Below are 12,334 nucleotides of genomic sequence, written 5' to 3'. Positions count from 1 at the left end.
AGTTCTGGGCACCGCACTTCAGGAGGGATGTGGACAACATGGAGAGGGTCCAGAGGAGGGCCACTCACATGCTCAGGGGTCAGCAGGGCAGGCCCTACGAGGAGAGACTACGGGACCTGAACCTGTTCAGCCTCCACAAGTGAAGGCTGAGTGGGGATCTAGTGGTCTGTTACAAACTAGTCAGAGGGGGCTTAATAAAGTCTGATACTTTCCTCTGTTCGTTATGCTGGCCACTATCTACTTATAGAAGAAAACAAGATTGGTTCATGTTGAACTGCTAGATCAAAAAATTGATTTTTTGACACTGTCTTCTTGGTATTTTATTTTGAAGTGCTTTATAAAAGAAAGTTCTTGACATTTTTACATTGACTACAAGAGAAGATTTTATATTAAGTGTTAGCAATTACACTAAGTATTGCATAATTAAAAAGTAGGTTGTAATTTTTTAGGCAATTACTTGTATGTATATAGTAACTTCATTGCTAATATAATGTAATTTATTTAAGTACAGTTATGTCCCTGTTGGAATCTGAAATGCTGTTGTCTGCCATGGAGCCATGGAGCTTTCCAATTTAATAGTATTGAAGTTATTGCATTAATACAATTACAAACAATTATAATGCAGCAGCTACATAGTGACTGGTGACAATTCAGGCGTAAAGAGTTACTGGGGTTAATTGATGTGTTCCCTTAATTCTCTATTAGGCCCTTATCCAAATCCCACTAAAATCAAATTGAAAGATTCTTATTAACATCAATGACTGCTTGACAAGGGGCAACATTTTTGTAGGTGTTATAACAATCATAGTTCTGTACACAACTCTGTGAGGAAGGACACTTAAAATATAATAATTTCTTTCAGCCAAATCACAATCTCCCTCAGAAAAAAGCAGTAGTGAGTTAAAAGGAAAATTATGGCCTTTAAACCACATTATCCACAGTGTTGTCTACTCTAATAAGAAGAAGACATGGGCCTCCACCCCTGCACAAGTCCTGAGATCCACTGTGAAAGCTTAAGGACCGTGAGACCTCTGGAAGGACTGTGCCCTGGTCCTCACAAATATATAGGTGCCTACTTCCTATTGAAAGCAATGCTGTTTTATAAATCATGAGATACCTAAATAGAAGTTTGGCACCAAATCCCCTAGACAATCTGGGCCATGGTCCCTTCACCATATTTACGTGCCTTCATTGCTATCACCCCCTTGCCTTTCTACGTCCAAGGATTTGTCAGGTAGAGTTCATCTGACAGTATCCATGTTTAGGTATACCAAGCATGACGTTATACAGAAATTATCAGAATGGAAATCATCAGCTAAGGAACTGCCTTTGATTTAGAAGGAGAAAGAGATAATGGGTCTTCAGTAGGGGTGTGCGAAGCAGGCAGTGTTCTATTCGGATTCAGCCTGATTCAGGAGACAGTGATTTGATTTGCTGATTCAGATCACTGTCCTGATTTGATTTGGCTGAATCTGAAGATTCAGTTCTGATTGAGAGAATCAGCAATTCAGCCATAGACACAGCTTTATATGTTTTTTCTATGTAACTTGAGGTACCAGGCACGGCTTGTGAATGCTGAGATAGTGGGGTGAATGGAGCATTCCACGGGAGCATGGGGGTTCCCCTGCATGCTTGGTGGCAGACCCAGAAGTGGACTGGAAGCATTGACCACACGTTCAGTTAAAGGCATGGTAGGAACCAGCCACAAAGTTATTATACAAAATATGGATTATTCCTCATTTTATCAAACCATTAATTGAATGAATATGTGGCCAGGTCACTTCTTAAGATACCAGCCAAATGCCCATCATGAATGACAGATTTCAAAGGAGTGTTTACATGGCCTGCCCCAAAGGGTGGCCGTGCCCCTGCCCATTCTGTTGCCCCTCACTGCCAAGCCACAGCCCCCCCCCCCAGCCCTGCTGCTGCTTCTCACTCCCAATCCACTGACCCCAGCCCTGGCAGTGCTTCTCACTCACCAAACTGCAGTACCCTGCCCCCCTGGGCCCTGATGGTGCCCTTCACTCTAGGCCCACAGACACCCACCCCCAAGCCCTGCTGATACCCCTCACTCCTGACCCACAGCCCCTTGGTGCTGCCAGTGCCCCCACAGTTCCCCGCCCCCACCCCAGTGCCTCACAGTCTCAACCCACAGTCCCCCACCCCCCGTGCCCCTCACTTCCAACTTGCAGCCCCCTGCCCCCCAGCAACCCTGCTGAAGGGGCCCTAGCTGTTCCCGTCCTGACCTGGCCAGAGTGTGGTGGCATTGATTCATGCAGGCAGCAGCAGAGCATGTCTGGCCCCAGCGTGGGCTGAGTGAAGATGAGGGGAGGCTTGTGACAGCCCCTGGCTTGGGATGAGGCTGCTGCACCACACCAGGCAGCCTAGCTGTGGCCCCTTCCCCTCCCTTTCCTTCCTCCCCACCCCTTTGCCTCCCCAGCATCTTGTAGATGCTCAGTCCCCTGGAGCGCAGGCACTGGCCCCTGTGCTGCCCTCCAAGCCCCCCTCCCCACCCCTTTGCCCTGCTGGAGAATAGGCAACCCTCCCCTCCCTCCTGCCCTGTCTCAGCTGTAGCCCCCGCTCCCCCTGCCCTGACCAAATGTCTGCGTTTCTCCTTTGTTTTTATTCTGGGGGTGGGAGCAGGGGGAGGGTGATTGCAGGCAGCTGGGAGCACCACATGGGTCTGCGTGCCTCTGCAGCTGCAGGCAGGTCGGTGTGTGCTCCCTGCTGCCTGTGATCGCCTTCCCCCTGCTCCCAGCAGCTAAGCAAAGGGAAATCCCAGACGGTCCACCCAGACAGAGATCAGAAGGCTTAAAAAGACCAGGGACATGTCCGGGGAAACCCAGATCTATGGTAACCCTATCTCGGTAGTGGCATGTGCACTGGATCATTAATCTGTGTTATGGACAGACAGACTAAGCCCTTTATTATATTTGAATGATTAACCAGTTAATCATTTGTTAAATGTCAAGTGTGTCAGCAGCCACTGAAGTACTAAAAAATAGTCATGAGTACACAGGCAGATCTGGGCATTTGACTTAATTTTAAAAAATTATTGAAATCTGATTTTAGGATTATAGGGAAGTAGGGCTGGAAGAAACCTTGTATAGTTAACTAGTCCTTCCCCCTGCTCAAGGCAGTATCATCCTTGACTAAATCAGCCAGCCAAGCATCTATCTAAGCCGTTTTTGGAAATTTTCAGTGATGGAGATTCCACAATTTCTCTAGGTACCCTGTTTCAATGCTGGACGGCCCTCACAGTCAAAAAGTTTTTTCTAATCTCCAATCTAAATGTCCCCTGCTGCAGTTTGAGAACGTTGCTCCTAAATTCTGTCCCCTGTGGCCACAGAGTATCATCTGTCTCCATCCATCCTCTCTAATTGCCCTTTAGATATTTGAAGACTGTTATCAAATCCTCCCTCAGTCTTCTCTTCTTCAAATTAAACAGGATGAGGTCTTTTGGGCCCCTAGCAGATAATCAGTTAAAGGCGCAATGGGATTTGATCTGCAATCCCAATAGTGTCTCCTGCCGTGTTACTAGTGCATAGCAGGTGACGTGATTGTGGAATCAGGGATCATATCCTAATTTCATCATATTGTCATGGCAGGGGGAAGAGCCCAGGGTCATGATCCTGGCTCCCCTTGCACCAGCAAGTAGCAAGCCAAGTGTGCGGTGTGTCAAGCTCATTGCACTAATTGGTGATTGGTTTTCCCAGCCAAAGGAGTACATCAGAGCCCTTTGCTCCAGTGTGCTTCTGAGCCTGGAAGCAACAATCAGCTGATTGTTGCTGGCTACATGTTCAATTTAAGGCACAACATGAACCAGCCACCTAAGTTATTATACAGCGGTTAATTAACCAATTAATCATGTCTTCAGTGAAATGTCTGCTGAGAACCTCAGTCTTTCCTCATAGGTTTTGCTTCCCAAGCCTCTAATCATCGTTGTTGCTCTCTGCTAGACTCTTTTCAATCTGTCCACACCCTTCTTGAAGTGTGGGGCCCAAATCTGGACACAATGCTACAAGTGAGGTCTCACCAATGCTGATTCAAGGTAAAGAATCACTTCTCTTGATTTGCAAATGACACTCCTGTTAATACAACCCAGTATACTCTTACCCTTTTTTGCAACAAGAGCACACTGTTGGCTCATATTCAGTTTATGGCCTGCTGTAACACCCAGGTCCTTCTCTGCAATAATGTAGCCTCGCCAATGCAGTTTTCCTGTCCCAAGTCTGGAATGTTGCATGCCTTCATATCATGCATCTGGTTGATTACAGACCATTTTTCCAAGCTATCCAAAGCGTTCTGCACCCTAACCCTCCCTGCCAGAGTGTCTGTAACTTCCCCCAAGTTTGGGTTATCCACACATTTGCAAATGGTGCATTCAATCCCATCATCCAAATTATTAAAGAAAATGTTAAGCAATATAGGACCTAGGACAGACCCTGGTGGAATCCTACTTTATACTTCCTTCCAAATTAGGTATTTAGCAATTGATGTCTACTCATTGAGCATGATCCAACCATGCTCCAACCAGTTATGTATCCTCCCTAAGGAACTCTCATCTCATCTGTATTTCCATAGCTTATTAATGAGCTTAGCTTGTTGATAAGAATGTGGTGGGAGAGTGTCAAAAGCCTTACTGAAGACCTTTAAAAGGACCTGTCACCATATCATGAAAGGAAATCAGGTTATTCAGATTGACTTGCTCTTGGTGAATCTGTGCTGGCTGTTCCCTTTTATAGCTGTTTCAAAATAGTTTCCTCTACTTGCTTCAAAATGGATACCTTCAGGATCTGCTTTATGATCTTTTCAGGTATTGCTGTCAGGCTATCTGGCCTGAGGCTGTCTGGTCTGAGGATTCCATAGATCCTCCTTCCTTTTCTTAAAAATGGGCGTTATATTTGTCCTTTTCCAGTCATTCAGGACCTCACCTGACCTTCATGAATCCTCAAAGAGGATAGGATAGTCAATGGCTCTGAAATTACCTCAGCCAATTCTGTTAGGATCCCAGGGTGCATCCCATCCAGTCCTGCTGACTTAACAGCATCTAACTTCTCTAAGTAATCCCTCACCTGTTCTTTCACTACTTTAGGCTGTATGTCTTCCTCCTTGTCTTTGCTACCGGTACCAACTGTGCTTGTTATCTGGTAGCTGACCCTATATGTGAAGCCTGAAGTAAAAAAAAAAAACACTTAATACTTCAGCCTACACTACATCATCGATCACTAGATTGCCTTTTGAATTGCATAAGGGACCTAAAGTTTCTTTGGTCTTCCTTTTGATGTACTTGTAGAATCCCTTTTTATTGCCTTTAATATCCCTTGCCAGTTGCATCTCAAAAGAAAACATGTTTTGACCTTCCTAATTTTCTCCCTGCAGATAATAGTATATTTCTTCAAATAACCAGAAGTGTAATGCAGCAGCATTATGATTTTCTTGGTTAGTGCTCTTATGTATGTCTATTTAAGAAAAAAACCCTCAGTAATCTGTCAGATAAAACCAGCATTGCGTTTCAGTTCATGTTGGGAATACATATCATATTTGGGAAAGCACTTTAGAAATAGAGTGCAGTTATCCCTAAATTAAGGATTAATTTTGACCTTCAATAATACCATGAAGGAACAAAATAATTAGAACGTGACCTTAAATACCAGTTTAATGTTATCTGGAATCATAAATATTCCTGAGGTTTTTTTGATTTTGGGGATACCACTTTCATCAGAATTTTTGGTGGGGAGCAGGGAAAGGAGGGTAGATATGTATGGGAATGAGAGCACAGAAATTCCCCTAAGATGATAGCATTTTCATTTGCTGTTTATCAACTGTAAGGTCTAGGCCTAAACTACATTTATTTATAATACGGATCCCTGGGTAGGCTAGAATCTCATCTTGTGTTGTATTGCAGGAGCAACTGAGATCACAAGTTAGCGGCCAGTAAGGTATAACAGGATTAATAATGCCAACGCTAGATTTTTTTAATTATAGCTGTGCAGTTTCCCCCTCCCCCAACACACCTGAGAATAATTATCAAAGACATGCAATTCTGACAAAATCATTGTTCGCTTGTTTTGTAGCTATGGTATTTGCATATTTGAGGACAAGTATAAATGCGAAAGGAATTTTTTTTGTATTAATAGTGCTTGAGAAGGTTTTCGTTTTTAGAGTATGCAGCGTACACCCTTTTTGTGGGCACAGCTTCTTATTATAACGATATACAAGGGTTGGCTTTCACTGTATTGTCAGTGTCTTATGGGAACCCACCTTATGGTTCTTTATGGTGCTGCCAGGCTTCATTGCATAGCAGTGACTGAATTGCAGGTTATCCTCAGGATCTTTTCTGTCTGGGAGGAGTGGCTGAATCTCTAACCAGTGCCAGTGCTGCTCTGTCAGTCAGCCAGGGGATGGTGCTGCCATTTGGTTCATCCGCTGTCTGCTTCCTGAAAGCAGTGTTTGCTCCCAGTGCGAGACCACTGGTAACATCTGAGGGTCTCATTCTGTGCTCTGTTTTGTGATCAACAGGCCCCCAAATGTGTTTTCAGTCCCTTTGCTTAATCGTTTCAAACTGAGTCTTTGAAATAACAGCAAAGCACGTTAAGTTACGCTGTGTTTTGGTGTGGCGTTCCCAATAGAAATGTATTTTCAATTGATGTGATTATGCATGTGACGATTTGTTATGACTGCTCAAGTCTGAACAATGAAAGCTGTACACAAATCTGTGAGAGAGGATGCTGCAGCTTTAAAGCATAGAGGGTTTACAGCTTTTTAGTATAAATTGTTCCCGGAATCCATGTCACAACTCCTTATATGGTACTGCTTTTTTCCTCTTAGTTGCCATGACAACAACAGCACTGCACCATTCATCAGCTCTGGACCTGGGCTGCATTGCTAGCCTTTCGTGTTACTCCTGAATGTTAAGGAGAACATCAGTGAATCATTCACTTTGGTATACTGCGCCATTATTTACCTACTCCTTCAGCAATTTGCTCTAACAGAAGAGCAAATTGAACTGCGCCATAGAGAGAAACTGTGTAAAAATACTTCATTTTTTTCCCCAAGGGGGGGCATCCAGCCTACATTTTCTGCGGCACTCTGGAAAGAGAAGCTGTTTAATGCTGACAGATGTAATGAAGAGAGAGCTCAGTGTCTGTGTTAGCTTTTCTGAAATCAGCCTTGAGTCTGCTCCCTGGGAGACATAGAAGAAGCAGAAGTGATGTTTGGTAGGGACAGCAGGCACCTTAGGGAGATCTCTGTTGTGCTTTTGGGACCAATCCTGACATCAGCTGCAGGAGGTGTCACCTGTAACATCACACTGACGCTCTGAGCAGCAATATGGAGCTAGCTCTAGGGGGATCAGTGAGAGGTGTGGACCAGAAGAGGATCTTTACTGAAGTGCTGTTCTCATGGCAGTGTTGCCTATGAATTAAGAGGGTTTTCGACTTATTGGTACAAAGATTTTATTCTATCGACTGACGGGGAGAGAAAACAAAACCTTGTGAGTATGTGCAGTGGACTGTTTATGTCTTGCATGGACTCTGATTTAAATTGCATTAGTCTTTTTTAGGCCTACTTTAAACTCTACAGAAAAAAAATCAATGCAGGCTAAGGGATTCTGACACTTGTAGTTTACAGGGAAGCCATTAGGAGACTGCCACTGTGAATCCAAAATATTCTGCTTTAGTTCTTAGTCATTTTCTTGCCTGTTACAATTCTTATATAATATGTGATTTTTTTTTCCTCTGGCAAGAGTGCAGAATATTTATACAAAATATGATGCAAGGACAAAAGTCAGTGTTCTAGTATGTATTTTCATTATATGGGAGATTTATATGTAGCTGCTTTAAAAAATATTAGGGGCATTGAAGGTGATGTTATTTATCCTAGAACATGGTACCAAAATAGGATTTTTGCTTTGTATTATGAACGTTTCCCACATCAGATTTAATTTATAATTAAAATTTAATTTAGAATTAAATTTAGACCTGGGGGAGAGGCGGGTCTTTCATTCAAAGGTATTTGTTCCTCAAAAGAAAATTAGAATTGCAAGTCAGTGCTACTGGGAAAAATGGGAATACTCAACAGCAATTTGAAAAAATAACCCCCCCCCCCCCCCCCCCCAGAAAATGCCATTTAGGGACCCAATATCCATGTCACACACAATTTATGAAGGGTTCCTGGTTAAAATGTATCATTATGTTAGAAAATTGCCCTATTCAAATATTATATGTGACTGGGATAGAATAACTAATGCACTTTTTTCATTTTTCTAATTGGTGTGGGAAAGCTTTTGTTTCTTTACCCGTGATTGCCTTAATTCTTATTTTTGTGTGGGAGTAGATGTTGGATTGGAGGCTGTCTCTTTCTTGCATTGCTAAACTACAGGAATGACATGGATTGAATTTTCTGAAAAGTCCACCCTTAGATTTATTTTTTCACAAATATATTTTCTGGGCCTATTTTCCTTCCTCTTTCATTTTCTCTGCTAGTTTCAAGCCATGGTTATCCTGGGGCTGAATATAAGTAGCAAGCTTGTTTTTGTCAGATGAGGAGATTTGAACTATGATTTGTTATTTGAAAAAAAAAAAGTCATTTGGGTTTTGATAGAAGCATTTTAGCTGTATTCCTGAGTTTTAGCTCATATTCCAGGGTTGAATTTGCTGTTTCTAATTTCAAATTGTTTCCAAGAATGAAAGCTGTTGAGAAGGAACATGATCTTTTATTTACAGATTTATGTTAGAATTTTTATACTGTATTGCTTTATTTCTTACTGTTTATTGTTGAATGCTTCATTCATTTCTGTGAGTGATTCCTGATGTGTTTTGACAGATGTGTAACACTACAGATAACGATTCTGTTTATAGAAGTAGGTGCATGTGTGTGTTGATGAGCATGCTTGTATAAGGACATACATATTTATGTTAGCGTTTCTGCATATCTCCATTTTGCAATTTATAAACAGCCTGTTTGGTTTTGCACCAGTCTGAAATGAATCATACCATTTCTATAGCTAACTACTACATATATTTTTAGCTAATTACTAAAGTCAAGTCAGTTTTTATTTAATTAGATAGCTGCCAAACCAGTAACATTTTTGATGATTTTAGATATTAATCCAGCAATTCACAACATGGATGAAGATTTTATTTTAAAAAGCAAAGAAACAATGGAGGTGGCATTTGTTTATCATTTGAAATAATCTTCTTCAGTACATGCTGGTCCAAAGTGCTGCTTACAAACTAAAGGTTCTGTTCATGTCTTTGTATGTGGGTACCAATTTTAATTCATAGCTGTCTTCCACATTTAGAGACTAGGGACCATCACAGAGAATGGTGCAAAATCCTGTATGATTTCTGTGGGTGTTTGCAAAGTAAGATTAACTGCCCAGGATGTTCTTTGAACCTTTGCAGTGTGCCCTTTGCCAGGATTTTGCATTTATACCGTGTAACCATTCAGAATGCCAGCATATGGGGTAATATGTAACTACACACGCAATTCCTGAAAAGCCTGATACCAGATTTGATTTGATCTGATTTTTTTAGTGTTAAGGAGGAGGAAAACCCCAAAGATACAAAATTGGACATAATACAGATCACATAGTATAAAAGATTTTATTCCTTTGGTTTTCACTGATTTAAGACTTAAAATTTGCCATTATTTCACTTTGAGATACTTTGACATACCTAGGTATTGATGAACAACAGAGAAGACTATGTAGCAATCATACTTTTGTTGTGAGGCAGTTTGAATTCCTGGACTCAACTGAAACATGAGAAGGTGGAGCTGAGAGCCATAGCATGGAGCGTGGTTAATTTAGGCCATTAGTTTTCTTCTGTAATACAACGTTGCACCTCTGCTCTTAGTGACTCCTTGAAAATACTCTCTACCCTTCCTCACTCTATTCCTTAAGGAGGGAGGGAAGGCGTCACAGTAAACTTTGCTTATAAAATGCTTGTTGCATTTCAGACTACTTCATTTGTTGTTTCCATTCCTTTCCTTCCTCCATATCAGAGACTGAGCCTGTGGGATTTTTTTGTCCACCCTTATTAGAGCATTGGAGTTCTGTTTGTCCAGTGACTTTTCCAACAATGTGTTTAACTTCCATGGTGCTTAGTATCCATTTGCCTCAGATCACTTTGGTCCCACACATCACAGCTTATGGCATTACCATGATGTACAGAGTTGTAGGTGGCCCATCTGGCTAGCATAATTACACTGTTCCAGCTTCTGCAGCCAATAACACAAGGGAATGATTTGGCTAGCATTGCATTCAGCTGTCTCTGCCTCCTCATCTCAGATGAACAAGTACCCATTTGTAGGTTGGTCAACCAGGGGCAGTCTTCAATTTGAGTCTAAAGCGAAGCTCACGCTCATGTTCCTGGATATGTAGCCCAGCACCTTAACCTCCGCGGTTCAGTATTATACTGTGTGATAGATCTTCTTGCAGTCTGAGGCTGTTGCTTTTTCCTAGCCTATAATAAAATATTAAAGTGTTGTTTTTTTCAAACTTTAATGTCTGCGCTTGACCTTTCAGTTATGTTCAATTTCTGTCCTTCAAGGACACACATTTATTGAGGTTCCTTAATGGTGTTTTTTAACATATGCAGCATACACCCACAGGGCTAAAATTGGTTTTTCTAAAGATGTATGATACACCGTGTGTCAAATAACACTGGGAGAACTAATATGCCCTGGTCTCTGTTTGTGTCTTACAAAACATTGATGGGCATTTTTCCCTTTCCTTTCGCCTCCAGGCCTGCAGAATTATCATTTTCAGAATCGTTCACTCTTTTACGATCAGTAATAATAACGTTTATAGTTGGGGGGCTGGTAGCAACTTCTATATTTAAAGGATGCCTAGGACTTTTTGTTACAAAAGATTCTTTGGACCTTTTGTTTTTGGCGGGGGTTGAGACTCTCAAACACCTCCATTGTGTCTCTTTGACCCATGAAATTTCAGTCATGTTTTCTGGAGTGACAAACTGTGGAAAGTTGTCCTTTCTTCGCTGTAGCTGTTTTTTGGACTGTGTCGAGATAATCATCAAAAACTAACATACTAAACAGCGGTTTCCACCACAGCACCAGGGTGTAGTATATTGAGACCGCTCGGGAGCTAGGTCCCCGCTTACTCAGTGTCAGTTCAACCCATGAATCCCGCACACAGAATCAGGGGCCCATTTTCTTACCCTGCAATAATGTTCTGCTTCTGGTGGCAGCAGGCATAGGGAGTCCTGCACTCAAGTGGCAGATATCTTTGCTATTGTGAGGAAGCTCCCTGGGGCTGCTTGAGGCTAGGGGACCCTGGGCTGGGGTGGGAGGAAGCGTGCTGACTACTGGGCTGGGTCAGTGCAGAGCTCCCTCTGCCTTTCTCAGTTGAAAACTAAATGTCAGTTCAGTTGGTTACCCGTGCAACCTACACCGCTTAGAGGAAGCTGCCTAGTTTGAATCAATTCTGCCTCAGGCTTTATGACTGTCTGTACTTGGCCTGTGTGTATGCATTGCAGTACAGTTACCTGATTCCATACCCTTTATTTCCATAGGAAGTCTTGGTTTGTTCAGAGCACAAGTTAGGCATGCAAAGAGTTATCGTTAAGGTTGCATTGGCACATTACTACGTTTCTACGTACTTTGCACTTTTTTTTTTCTGTAGGACATTCATACAGTTGATGAAAGGTATTCCTTTTATACCCATTCCCACATTAATTGAGTTGTGTAGGGATCTGTTTGGTCCAGTATACTTCAGAATGTCAGCTATCAGCATTAATTCCTGGCTAAGTGCTATGTAAGGAAATAGAGCAGGAGTGGGCAATTTTTAGGGCTGGAAGGCCACTTAAGGAGTTTTGCTGAGCTGTTGTAGGCTGGTATGGCAGGGGGACCACAGTTGATCCTATCCAGCTCCAGGCCCATCCACCCTGCACCAGGGGCAGAGCCACAATCTGTTCCCCACATCTCCCTGTGATGGGTGCTGGTTCTGTGGGCACGGACATGCGGGGAGCAGATTGCAGCTCTGCCTTGGGCCCTGACCTCATGCTCTCTCTACCCCATGTTCCTGGCCCTGGCCTTGCCTTCCTGTCCCACTCCCAAACATTGCTCCCAGCCTGCCTGCATCCCCATCCTCTCCACTAAGCCAAGCTCACTCTGCCCGTGAGGCTTTTGGGCCGGTCTCCATTGTGACCCCAACTGCTCTGTCCAGCTCCTCTGGTGTTTGTTGTGGGGCGGACTGGCAGGAGCAGCCAGACAGGCTGAGATACTCAAATGCCTCTACACGAATGCTCGAAGTATGGGGAAGAAGCAGGAGGAACTCGCCCTCCTCCTAGCTGTCACCAGCCCTGACATA

At 42.8% G+C, this 12,334-nt stretch overlaps 1 protein-coding gene across 9 annotated transcripts in view; it reads left to right on the top strand.

Moving 5' to 3' along the window:
* Positions 1–12,334, top strand: part of TANC2 (tetratricopeptide repeat, ankyrin repeat and coiled-coil containing 2) — a 654,191-nt gene that overhangs the window by 276,625 nt on the left and 365,232 nt on the right. Inside the window, exon 1 of one of the 9 annotated variants that reach the window (XM_019548483.1) lies at positions 7,114–7,495. The exons of the other annotated variants lie outside the window; for them this stretch is intronic. The gene's annotated coding sequence lies outside the window, so the exon portion shown is untranslated. Of the gene's footprint in view, positions 1–7,113; positions 7,496–12,334 lie in introns of those variants that run through there. 9 annotated transcript variants of the gene reach the window in all.

This window comes from Crocodylus porosus, unplaced genomic scaffold (genome assembly GCF_001723895.1).
Source record: "Crocodylus porosus isolate Cpor-Errol unplaced genomic scaffold, CroPor_comp1, whole genome shotgun sequence".
NCBI lineage: Eukaryota > Metazoa > Chordata > Crocodylia > Crocodylidae > Crocodylus > Crocodylus porosus.
This window is presented reverse-complemented; position numbering and strand designations above follow the sequence as displayed.